This window comes from Triticum aestivum, chromosome 3B (genome assembly GCF_018294505.1).
Source record: "Triticum aestivum cultivar Chinese Spring chromosome 3B, IWGSC CS RefSeq v2.1, whole genome shotgun sequence".
Lineage (NCBI taxonomy): Eukaryota > Viridiplantae > Streptophyta > Magnoliopsida > Poales > Poaceae > Triticum > Triticum aestivum.
In genome coordinates this window covers 389,411,670-389,423,760 of record NC_057801.1, presented here as the reverse complement: position 1 = coordinate 389,423,760, position 12,091 = coordinate 389,411,670, and the positions used below count along the sequence as shown (strand labels likewise).

The 12,091-nt window shown below is 47.3% G+C and overlaps 1 pseudogene; it reads left to right on the top strand.

The window, feature by feature from the left end:
- The first annotated feature begins 329 nt into the window (after window positions 1-329).
- On the top strand, window positions 330-5,056 carry LOC123065414 (E3 ubiquitin-protein ligase SINA-like 3; annotated as a pseudogene).
- Window positions 5,057-12,091: the final 7,035 nt, after the last annotated feature.

Genomic DNA, 12,091 nt, shown 5'->3' with positions numbered 1-12,091 from the left:
CCGGGCTCCCTCCCTATCGTGAATGACTTCCGTGATGAGTTAGCTCATGCTTTGTTTCATGAAGTGTTTTTTTGTGAAGCTTGATTGACGACTTGTATGTTTAAGTGGGATATCTCATTTGTATGGACAAAGTAAAAATTATCATGTTTTGCATGATTGATTTGTAAATATGGTTCGTTTATGTCAATTGTTAGCGGGAGGAGGCCACAGAAGAGCCGGCCACACCAAATCCGGCAGGAAATAGGGTCCAAAGTAGTCAAATGATTGAGAAAGAGCCTTTATTGTCAATCTAACCCTGCCATCGATACACCTCTTTGGTTTAGGCCCTGTTTGGATACTCTAACTCAGTTAGAGGTTAGAGTAGATTCTAACCCTGAACTAACTCTAAGTAAAGAGGTGTTTGGATGGCAGGGTTAGATGGAGCACAGATACGGCGAGGCACCTTCACGGGCAGTGCGAGAGGGAGGGAGGGAGAGGACGAGAAGCTTCGAGGAAGTGGGGAGGGATCTGCTGCAGGGAGAGCGAGAGAAAAAAGTGTTTTTAGTGGTCCTGAGAAGAACTAACCCAAATAAGCACCTCTTGGATGGGTTAGTTTTTTTGGATGGGATAGATGCATCTAACCAAACTAACCCTCCTGTTTGGATCTTTTTGGGTTAGTTGAGTCCAAACTAACCCAAACTAACTCTAACCCATGGATCCAAACAGAGCCTTAGAGTTAGTTCAGGGTTAGAATCTAACTCTAACCTCTAACTGAGTTAGAGTTCTCCTCGTCTCGGTTCATCGCCATCATACTTTCCCCATTCATGTGTTTTCATTATCCTGCGAATCAAAGAGGCCCTTTTTTGCGGGAAAAATCAAAGAGGCCCTTAGACTGGTTTAGGTCCGGACATTTTTGATAAATGTGTTATGTCCAAAATTTAATGAACGTGCTCCGCTTTCTACGAAAATAATCCGGTTTCGTGTAGTAATTCATTCATTTATTTATTCTTCTGCGGGGGGTTTGCATGTAATTCGTGAGGTCTGAAATGTAAAGTACCCTGGCATATGCTCCGAGTCGTGCATGCACTACGACCCAGATGCTCTATGTCCCACATGTCGGCGAATGGGAGCACGTGGAAATAGCCTAGGAGTACATATAGGAGGATAAATGTGTGAAAAATATGTACTGTGAAGCATAGCTGCAGTTTGAAAAGGAGACCTAAAGTGATGACAGCTATAGGTCGCACGCACCCAACTAGTGGTACTAGACATATGACTAATTTTTCCCTCAAAAAAAGAGGCACGAGTTCTCAGTACTCCTGTTCTATATACACGAGTCCCATCTGACAACAGCATCTGTGCTACAGCTAGCTCTCCTCCCTCGTTTCTCTCTTCTAATTCTAAACTCGGCCGACGCCCGATGGGCGGGGTGGGTTTGCTCAACTGCGGCCCCACCTCACAGTGAAAACGTTACGACTGAAATAAAAATGCCATATACTCCCTCCGTTCCTAAATATAAGCCTTTTTAGATACTATTTCAAATGGAATACAACATACAGATGTATGTAGACATAGTTTAGATTGTAGATTCACTCATTTTGCTCCATATGTAGTAGTCACTTGCTGGAATCTTTAGAAAGACTTATATTTGGGAACGGAGGGAGTACTATACTAATAAAACATTAAGGCCATGAGGCGATGCAGTGCTGGTTACAGGAGGCAAGAAGAAGAGATGCATCCATCGACGACGTCCACCTCCTCGACTCAGGGCGCCGGCCCACCGAACGGCGCCTAAGTAGCAGCGGCTTTTGTGGCCAGGTCGACGTGCTTCTGAACAATGGCGTCCAAAAATTCCAGCCGCTAGAAGAAGGCCAACGTCTTTCTGTCCTCACTTGCCTTGTAGTGGCCTATGTAGACGATTTCCTCGTAGACGTGGATGTGTAGGTCGACGGTTTCTTGCATGGCGAGGCGCTGCACGGCGAGCGCGGCCTCGAGGTGCACATTCTTCGTCGCGACCTCTGGCACCTGCAGGGCCACCAGGGCTTGAAAGAGTTCGTCACCATGGAGGCCGATGAGGGTGGCAGGCAATGAGGAGCCTGGGCGCACAGGCTGGAGCCGTACGGAAAGGTCGTCCGCGCGCTTCTTGACGGCGGTGAACTTGCGGATGGAGTTGACCATCATGTCATCCATGCAAGAGGTGAAGCCACTGTCGGCGAGGGCTACGATGCCGGCGGTCGCCAGCACCGTCGGGAAACGCTGCGCGGTGCGGGGCAAAAGGCTGGCGCCTTGGATGATTTGGCACAGCCAATTGCCGCTCGCGTCCATCGCCTCCATAGGTGCTTGTGGCTTCTGGTCACTTGGTCTTGGATTGGAGTGAGCAGTGTTGTGCAGAGACTTGGGAGTAGATGGATTGGAGTGGTGGGGCGCCTTTATCATATGAGAGTCCAAACTCTGTTGCATTCACATCGTGCTGGCTCTATTCTGCTTCTCCAATTAATTCCCTCTACATGTAATTGAGGATCCATCATTGACCGTTCAATGTCTCGGGAACCGCTACCCTCTCCCTCCTTGGCATTCAAGCACCTATGGACCCGTCGACGACGAAGTGCCTATGGTGACTTCGTAAATTTCAAGATGATAGTGCCGTGCGTGTGTGCGTTCATAGGGCTGAGTGTATGCGCGTGTATATGAGCGCTTGCGTCTGTACCGTGTCACAAAAAACGTAAATGTGTGTCAAAAAGAGACTAGTCAGTATACTCAATATTGTGCACCTCGGAGAGGCAAACGACAGAACTAGTGCGTATTTATTTACGGTGCAAATTCACTCATTTTGCTCCATATGTACTCCATCTCGGTGTAGTCTAGTCACTTGTTGAAATCTCTAGAAGGGCAAATACTCCTTTTTGGTTTACAGGGCTATACTAGCAAGTAGTTGTATGTACTAGTACAATAGTGGGCTCACATAGCAATTTTGTCTCATGCAAGAGCCTGGCTATATGCGTGCTCCAATGTTCGCAACTGCAACATTCGGTTCGTGCTTGGCTCTTTGCCTCTTCGAGAAGACGAACAATGATGTTACTACTGCTGCTTCTACAGTGTTGAATCCACTGCTGCTTGTCCGTCCATCGCGAGCGGGACATATAGCTTGTTGTAGAAGTACTACTAAGCAAAAGCATGTCCTTGTTTGCGAGCAACCGCGCGCATGGGCGAGGGAGAAGGCGTGTAGTGGTAAAATCAATCTTCTCCTTGTTGTACGAGTTGATGCGACACATCATAGCACTGGCCCCACATGCTTGCCTCTAAACTTGGCTGAAAGACCCGCAGTGTACAATATATTTGCTGCAACCTCTAACATTTACCCACCACAAATTAAAATATATGTGGCCGTATGCATCATTCTGATGCAGAGGCCGGGGAGTCCCCCCTTTTCGAAAAAAACAAATTAAAATATATATTCCTGTCTTGACCAGATGAACGTGCAAACTACAATCACTAGGGTGACAGGTAGGGCCAGAAGACTATTTTAACTTTTTAAAAAAACTTCGAGACGGCCACATAGCATGGAGCCGACGCCAATGATTTTAAGCTTACAGGAACGGTACACACTATCCTAGACTACTCTACATATGAAACTGCCACACGAGCGTCCGGGCTGCGCTCGGCTCTTGCCTCTTCGGGAAGTCGAACAATGATGGAGTACTACTGCACTGGAGGAGTACTACAGTACGCTTCTGGCCATCTGACACCGATTGAACTGCTGCATGTCCACCGCGTGTGGGAGGGAGAGCGTGTAGAGAAAGCTTCTCCTAGTCTTACCAGCCACCACGCTCATGGGCGAGGGAGGGACGCTCCTGCCTTTGCGTGTATGACAGGTGGGCTCGACAGGTGTGTGGCCAACCTATCATACAGCCAAAGGCAGGTGCAGTTAAGTCCGCGAGGGAGAGGATAATCAAACTTCTCGTTGATGTACGAGTTGACGCGACACATCAAAGCACTGCACTCGATATATTTCAATAATTTGCGTTTACCGATGCATTAATTACAACGCAGGCCTGCATGCCGTGACTCTCCTTTTGATACTTGCATGTGTTGCTTTAATGCACCTTGAAGTAGTATAAAATATGTGACGGTAAAGCTTTGTAATGCCCCGGCCCAAGTCGAGAGATGGTTGTGCACGAGGAGGGCGAGATCATGCAGACCGAACAGGACCCGACGATGGAGCTCTCTAAGGTCTTGATGGACCTCACCGTGCTCCACTGCCCCTTGTGCCTCCGCCCCTTGACGCCTCCAGTGTATGAGGTTCGAATACACCTCGTCCGTTCGGCTTATTGAGCAAGGTGCAGGTTTCTTGATTGATGTGTTGTTCGATTGATTTATGCAGTGCAAGGGAGGGCACCTGGCCTGCGTGGACTGCCGCGTCGAGCGCCCCAAGAACCAGCGGCAGTGCCAGAAGTGCGAGCACGGCGGTGGCTTCGACGCGCGGAACACGGCGGTGGACTCCGTCCTTTCGTCGGTGAGGGTGGAGTGCCTGCACGAAGGCTGTGGGCTCTACGTCACTTACCACAAGCTCGCTGATCACCAGAGCATGTGTCCGATCGTGCCCTGCAAATGCCTAGTGCCCGTCTGCGGCTACGAAGGTCCGTCGCTGGCACTCTACCACCACATCAGCACCGCACATCCCATGCCCGTGCACAGGATCTAGTACGGCAAGGTGCTCCAGCTGCAAGTTCCACTGTTGGAGTCACGGCTCTTGCTGTTCGCGGAGGAGGACGGCCGCGTGTTTTTCTTGGTCGGCGGCGTGCTCGACATCGGCGCGCCTATCGCTGTGTCGGTCGTTTGCATCAGAGCAGGGGCGTCCCCACTGCCGCACTACGTGGCCAAGCTGTGGGCCAATGGCCCGCCGGGGGAGCCCAAAGGCACGACCGACGCCGTCAAGGTGGAAATGGAGGTGACAAGCAGCAAGGATCCCGGCGACGTCGACGTGCAGGAGTTGACCTTCTTCATAGTTCCGCCCAAGCTGCTGGCCGGGGCTAAGCTGGTGTTCCTCCACATTCAGATTGACAAGCTCACATCCTAAATGTTTCTACAGTGCCTTCTGTTTATCTTAGTAATATGCTAATATAGGGATTACCTTGGTCTACTTTAGCTTAAGAAATGGTGGGTTTTGGTGGCGATGCAGCAATTACTTCGACATCAGATCAGTAATTTCCAACAGTCGAACGAATATTTTGTGTCTGTTGGATATAAAATTCCTTTGGGTAAGAAGTACTACTTGTCATCAAAATGGATAAAAGGAGATGTATGTAGACGTATTTTAGTTCTAGATACGTCCCTTTTTATCCATTTTGATGACAAGCACTCCCTCCGTTCCACAATACATGCCTTCCATTTGTCAAAATATAGATGTATCTAGACATGTTTTAGTATATAGGTACATCCATGATAGAGCCAATCGGATGGTTGAGAACACTACAATTCGTAGCTACAGATGCGTGTGTGACTCCCAGATGCAGAGGCCGGGGGTCATCATCCTCCTTTTCGAGAAAAAACAGACGCGTGTGTGAGAGGACGAGTGCGTGCGTGCACCTCTTCTCTTCCTGTATAATGTACTAAACTCAGAGTACAAGTTTTTGTGGGTGGCATGATGGTGCGTGCGAGAAGTCCTGAGAGATAGGTTTAATGCGTCTGAAAAAAAGACTAGCCTAGAGCTCGCCACGCGGCTATTCCTGTCGAACGCCCCATTAACCGTAAGATATGTATACGACGGTGCCAGTTATTGCACGTACACAGCAGTACTCCCTCCTTTCTAGTTTATAGGGCTTAATTCAAAAATCTCACCAACCAAGATGGTGAGTGGTGGAATATTTTTTGTAGTTTGCAAAAGCACCTAATTAATGCTCTTGTTTTTCTCAAAAAATTTGTTTATCAATGCATTAATTGCAATGCATGCATGCATAAAGTACATTCATTGGTCAATTTTCTCTTAATACTTGCATGCAATAATTTAATGCATCTTGGAATCTGAACATGTGATGGGGAACAACCAAATTGAACCTTATAAAATGGAAAAACTAAAATTTTGAGATAAGCCCTATAAACCGGAAAGGAGGGAGTAGAAAAAGAACTACTCCATCCAGGAATAGTGTCGCACTTCGAAACAAGAACCGTCAATAAATTTTGAGCTTGTGTCTCGTCACATTCCAAATTACTCCACGCGTTCACACTGATCACAACCTAAACGGTTTCCCACTTAGCAGCGTATTAGTACCACGCTATATTGAATTGCAAACTTGTTCATACCGATCACAACCTAAACGGTTTCCCACTTAGGAGCATATTAGTACTCGGTTATAAATACTAGTATGCCAAGATGACTGCACATTCCTCCTCAATTCCTCATCCACAAAAACAAACAAGTCATTCAGCATCCTTCCCTTGCGTCTGCCATGGCCAGCGTGAGTTCTGGATCGAGAGATTGCCACCAGGGAGAGGCGGGCATGGAAGCGGAAGCACGAGAGATGTCCCGCCTCGCTGCAAGAGCAGCCGACATGTCCCGCCGCATGGAAGTAGCAGCACAGAGGTCCCGCCGCACCGTCGATGCAGCAGAGATGTCCCGCCGCGCCGTGAATGCAGCAGAGATGTCCCGCCGCGCCGCGGCGGCCTGGGAAAATTTCTCGCGGGCAGGCGACGACTGTTACAGGCGCATGCATGTGATCGTCCATAGCCAGATGGATCAGATCTCCGGCTGGGCGAGGTTGCAGGACGACATGAAAGCCTCGTTGGAACAGGCTACCAGCGTCATCCGGCAACTAAGGGAGGGCAATGAGAGGCTCCAGGCCGAGCACGACCTGCTGAGGGCGAAGATCGTCCGAAGTGCAAACCAGCAGGAGGAGACCAGTGCCTTGTTGAAGAGGACCGATGTCATCGTCAAGAAACTTATGGAAGAGAATGACATGCTCCGCAACAAGCGCCAAAGGCTGGTGGAGGAATTCGTCGATGTTCTCAAGAAGCGTCTTGAGGACACGAAAGAGCTCATCGCCGCTCACTGCGGAGACTAGTTCCCGCGGCCTGCAGCAATGCATCAAGAAAGTAGAGATCAGGGAGCTAGATCCTTGTCTTCCTTCTTCTTTTGCCCTTGTGTATTTCGGGCGTAGCCGCATGTGGCTTTTTTAGTTATCTTTCTAATTATGTAAGACAATTAATCATCCTTATATATTCATCAGTCTTGCTATAAGTCGCAGTAGATGCTATATAGGTCCGTCGGATCTTACATCAAGATCCGTGCTTTCAGATTTTCTTTTTTCTCTCTTAAATCTCAGTCGAGTGAGACATAGCCACGCCATTAAACAGAGGCTCGGGCGCCATTAATGGAGACCTTGGGAGAGAGGTGGACGGCAGATGGAGGTCAAAGGGCTCTCCTCCCGATAAGCACGCGCAGGGGTCTGATCGCACGCCTCTCGTACTCAAATAGCTACCCTGCACGGCGCCTCCTAGCTAATAAAAAATGGGGACACGTGGCGGCACGTAAATGGTACTAGTAAGTAGAACGCCCACGGTTTCAATAATACTTGTGTTTCCGATTGTAACGTGACAACACTTGTTACAAAATGACTTTGTTGATTGTTAATGTGTGTGCCTTCGCAAATCGGACTGCAAAATTACCACAGCATGTTGGTGCCATGTCATGGCACCAAGCCAAGTTTCATTATTTTCATGCGTGTTTTGGATTTACAGGAATTAAAAAACTAAGTTTCTCAATGTTTCCAACCCAGCCACGACGCCCAGAATTTTGAATTTCATTCCCATTTCTTGCATGGAACCTAGAAATTTACCCGAGGACACACATGTGATTTTTCAACCAACTTTGGTGCACTGGAACATGTGCTTGTATTTCAAATTTGAATTATGCACACAAAGGTGACACGTTCCCTCCCAGAACCACGAGCCTTCTTGAGAGAAGCTCCGATTTGCAAGAAGCTTATACCAAAATTTGTTCCTATTCGGCCAATTTTTTTACCACGGCATGGTACTACCATGACATGACACCATGCCAAGTTTCATGATTTTAAAACCAAGTTTCTCAATGTTCTCGACCGAGCCACGATGCCCAGATGTTTGAATTTTATTCTCATTTTTTGCATGGGACCTAGAAATTCACCCGAGGACACAAATGTGATTTTTCAACCAACTTTGGTGCACGGGAGCATGTGCTTGTAGTTCAAATTTGAATTATGCACATTAAATGACCAAAAACTCAATTAATGTGTAAATAAGGCCAAACGAAGCCGGAATAATTCCAAAATTTAACAGGGCACTCATGTAGTTCTATGTTGCCTTTGTAAATAAACTCAAGGGGGACAGCGTATATCGTTTCGCACTCAAAGGTGGCACGTTCCCTCTCAGAACCACGAGCCTTCTTGAGAGAAGCTTCGGTTTGCAAGAAGCTTATACCAAAATCTGTTCCTATTCGGCCAATTTTTTTACCACAGCATGGTAGTACCATGACATGACACCCATGCCAAGTTTCATGATTTTCAGACGTGTTTTGGATTTACAAGAATTTTAAAACCAAGTTTCTCAATGTTCTCGGCCGAGCCACGATGCCCAGATGTTTTAATTTTATTCTCATTTCTTGCATGGGACCTAGAAATTCACCCGAGGACACAAATGTGATTTTTCAACCAACTTTGGTGCACGAGAGCATGTGCTTGTAGTTCAAATTTGACTTATGCACATTAAATGACCAGAAACTCAATTAATGTATAAAAAACGACAAACGAACCCGGAATAATTCCAAAATTTAACAGGGCACTCATGTAGTTCTATGTTGCCTTTGTTAAGAAACTCAAGGGGGGCAGCGTATATCGTTTCACACTCAAAGGTGGCACGTTCCCTCTTAGAACCACGAGCTTCCAAATCGGCCCAATTTTTTACCACAACATGTTAGTGCCATGACATGACACCATGCCAAGTTTCATGATTTCCAGGCGAGTTTTGGATTTACATGAATTTAAAATCTAAGTTTCTCGATGTTCTCGGCCGAGTCATGACGCCCAGATGTTTGAATTTCATTCTCATTTCTTCCATGGGACCTAGAAATTCAACCAAGGACACACATGTGATTTTTCAACCCACTTTGGTGCACCGGAGCATGTGCATGCAATTCATATTTAGATTATGCACATTAAAAGTCCAGAAACTCAATTAATGTATAAAAAGGCCAAATGAACCCGAAATAATTCCAAATTTAACAGGGCACTCATATAGTTCTATGTTGCCTCTGTAAAGAAAATCAGGGGGGAGGCAGCGTATATCGTTTCGCACACAAAGGTGACACGTTCCCTCTCGGAACCACGAGGCTTGTTGAGAGAATCTCCGGTTTTGCAAGAAGCTTATACCAAAACTTGTCCCAATTCAGCCAAAAATTATACATATGAAAACAGGGTTTAGATTATCCCGAACATCTCGCTACCTAGACCAATAATGTACTATGATTTGAATTCAACATAAAATGGATACAAATATTTGAATTGGAGAGCGTATGGTACATGTAGTTCATAGTGAAATATGATTACTGCTATATGCATGTTTTTTGTTATCAAGATAATATTTAAATTATTGTATAACTTGACAACAATCGTATTCAAATAAGGAAAATTGATTCAAATTTAGTCCATATGGTAGACGACAATATATATGTTCACATGGTGGAGTAAAATGTTCATATATGATGGAAGATCAAAATGTACGACTACATCAATTATAAACCGCAAGGTCACCTAACGATATATTCGAATTCAACATAACGTGGATTCAAAAATTGAAATTCGAGATCCTGGCAATTGTAATCATATAAAAAGGGACATTACTCTTTCTTTGGTGGGAATTGATTTGTTTTTTGTTGTTGTTGAGGGAAGTGCGAATCGATTTGGTACTGTGCAGGGTAATCTTGTTCTCCCGATTTTACATTTTTCTTGTAGTTTTTTCAATGGCATCTATAGCAATATAGTAAAAGGGACATGACTCTCTTGTGTCTTGTATGAATTGTTTTTTTACACGTTAAGTTTGTTCTGCCGAACAAGGAATCCGCACCTTGTTATCCCGAAATTTTCAAGCTCGAGTATCTTTTGTCTCACCTGCTTTGAAACTCCCACCTCTTCAACCCGCGCCGCGCCTTGTTATCCCGAAATTTGGACGCGCGCGAGAACTCCCTCCTCATCCGAAATCGGTCCCGCAGCCCAGACACGCGAAATCCCCCTTCTACCCCTCAGCCGGAAATGAAGCTCCACATCGCGGTGTCAAAACCGGTGGGGGTACGCTGGTAACTTACCCTACATTTCGGACAAGCGCGTCCCTAAGCTTGGCTCCCCCTCCCCCTTCGCCCCCCCCCCATTCGTACACCGAGGCCGCCAAAACCCGTGAAACCCCACGCTCCTCCATCGGCCTCCCGACCGCCGTGCAGCCGGAGACTCTTCCCCGACAAGATCGTCCACCGCAACAGCTCGCCGTCCCTCATCCACCGCACCGGATGAGGATCCGTTGTCGATCTCGTCGTCCCGCCGGATCAGCCGCCCGTCCTCCACCTCCAAGGAGCTGCCCCGACGTTCGCCTCGTCTATCGCGCCACCTCAATCCCCACAGCGCCGTCTTGACCTGCCCCACCGGAACCGCAGCACCCTCACCAATTCCTCCGATGAAGCCGAGGCCAACTCGGCGCCACCAAGGAGGTTCTGCACTCACCGCTGCATTTTATCTTTATTCGATCTCACGGGGCTGCCGGTGCTCGATACCGAGCAGACATGGCGGGTCTCCATCGACGGCGCCGTCGCCGGCCACATCATCCACGGCGTCTCTCCCCCATGTCATTGCTTCCTCGGCGGCGACTTCCACAACGGCACTAGCTGCAGCTGCTCCGGCTCTCGCTCGCGCTGCGGCTCTGTTCTTGATGTCGGTCGCGCTGCTGCACTGCTATTGCTTTCGTTCGTGCTGCTGCTCTGCTCTTGCTCTCGCTTGCGCTGCTGCTGCTGCTGCACGACCTCCGGCAGCTACAGGAGTTGCTGCTTTAGCACTCGCTCGCGGTGCTACTGCACGACTTGCTCTCTGCTAGTGCGTTCCCTGCTCGAGCGTCTGCTGATTTAGATCACTGCTTCTCTGCTACTAGTGCTCGAACGCCCTAAACTTCTATTGCAATGCTCTGTTACTAGTTCAATCAGTTTCGACAGTAAAATTAATTTTCGACTGTAAAGTTCATTTTCTTCAGTTAAGTTCAGAGTGAACAGTACTTACAGCATCTGTCGGAGCGGCCGTGGCGCGGCTGATGCGTTTTACATCTAGCACTTTTTGGTGATGTATTTTACATCATCTATTGCAGATGATATTACGGTCCCACTTCAGACTAACGTTGTCTGTCTTGTCCTGCTTCAGCCTCGTCACCGTACACCTTAGCGGAGCTGCTCCAACGACGGAACCATCCATCACAGCGGAGCAGTACCCTCGGCGCCGTTTCCAGAGGCCTCGGATCTTCTTCCCCGCCTCCGACAGTCACACCAGCATCATCACCATCCTCCACGTCCAACCCAATGATGCTGAGGTCCACAAGGCTATGCCAAAGAGGTTGTACACTCGTCGCATCACTTTGTTACTCTGCATTCATGTCGATCCCTCAGGGATCCTTTGCTATGGAACTACTATTCGTGCAAATCTATTAGAAGGAGTGGAGCAAAGCAAAACTGGAGGATTTTTTCCTTTGGTGTCTCTTTCGAAGAAAAAACGTAGGAATTTTATTCACTTGGCCGTCCTTTTCAAATTAATATGCATGAAGAACAGAACTAATTGCATTACTGGCATAATAAGATTCTTATTTTTTTCATTTTCACGTGGTTTGACTTTAATTTGACCACGTTTCTCCATTCCTGTGTTCTTCCAATTCATGTGAACCAAACACCCAGGTTGACTGAAATCCTATGTTTCCAAATGCTCTGTTTTGCACGTGCATTCCTATCCTATTCCTGTGTTTTTCCTGTCCCTGCGTTTATAGAATCCTCCAATTCTAAGGAGCCCTTACAGATTTACTTCATTTTCAGATAGGCGTCAAAGAAAACTCTGTATGTTAT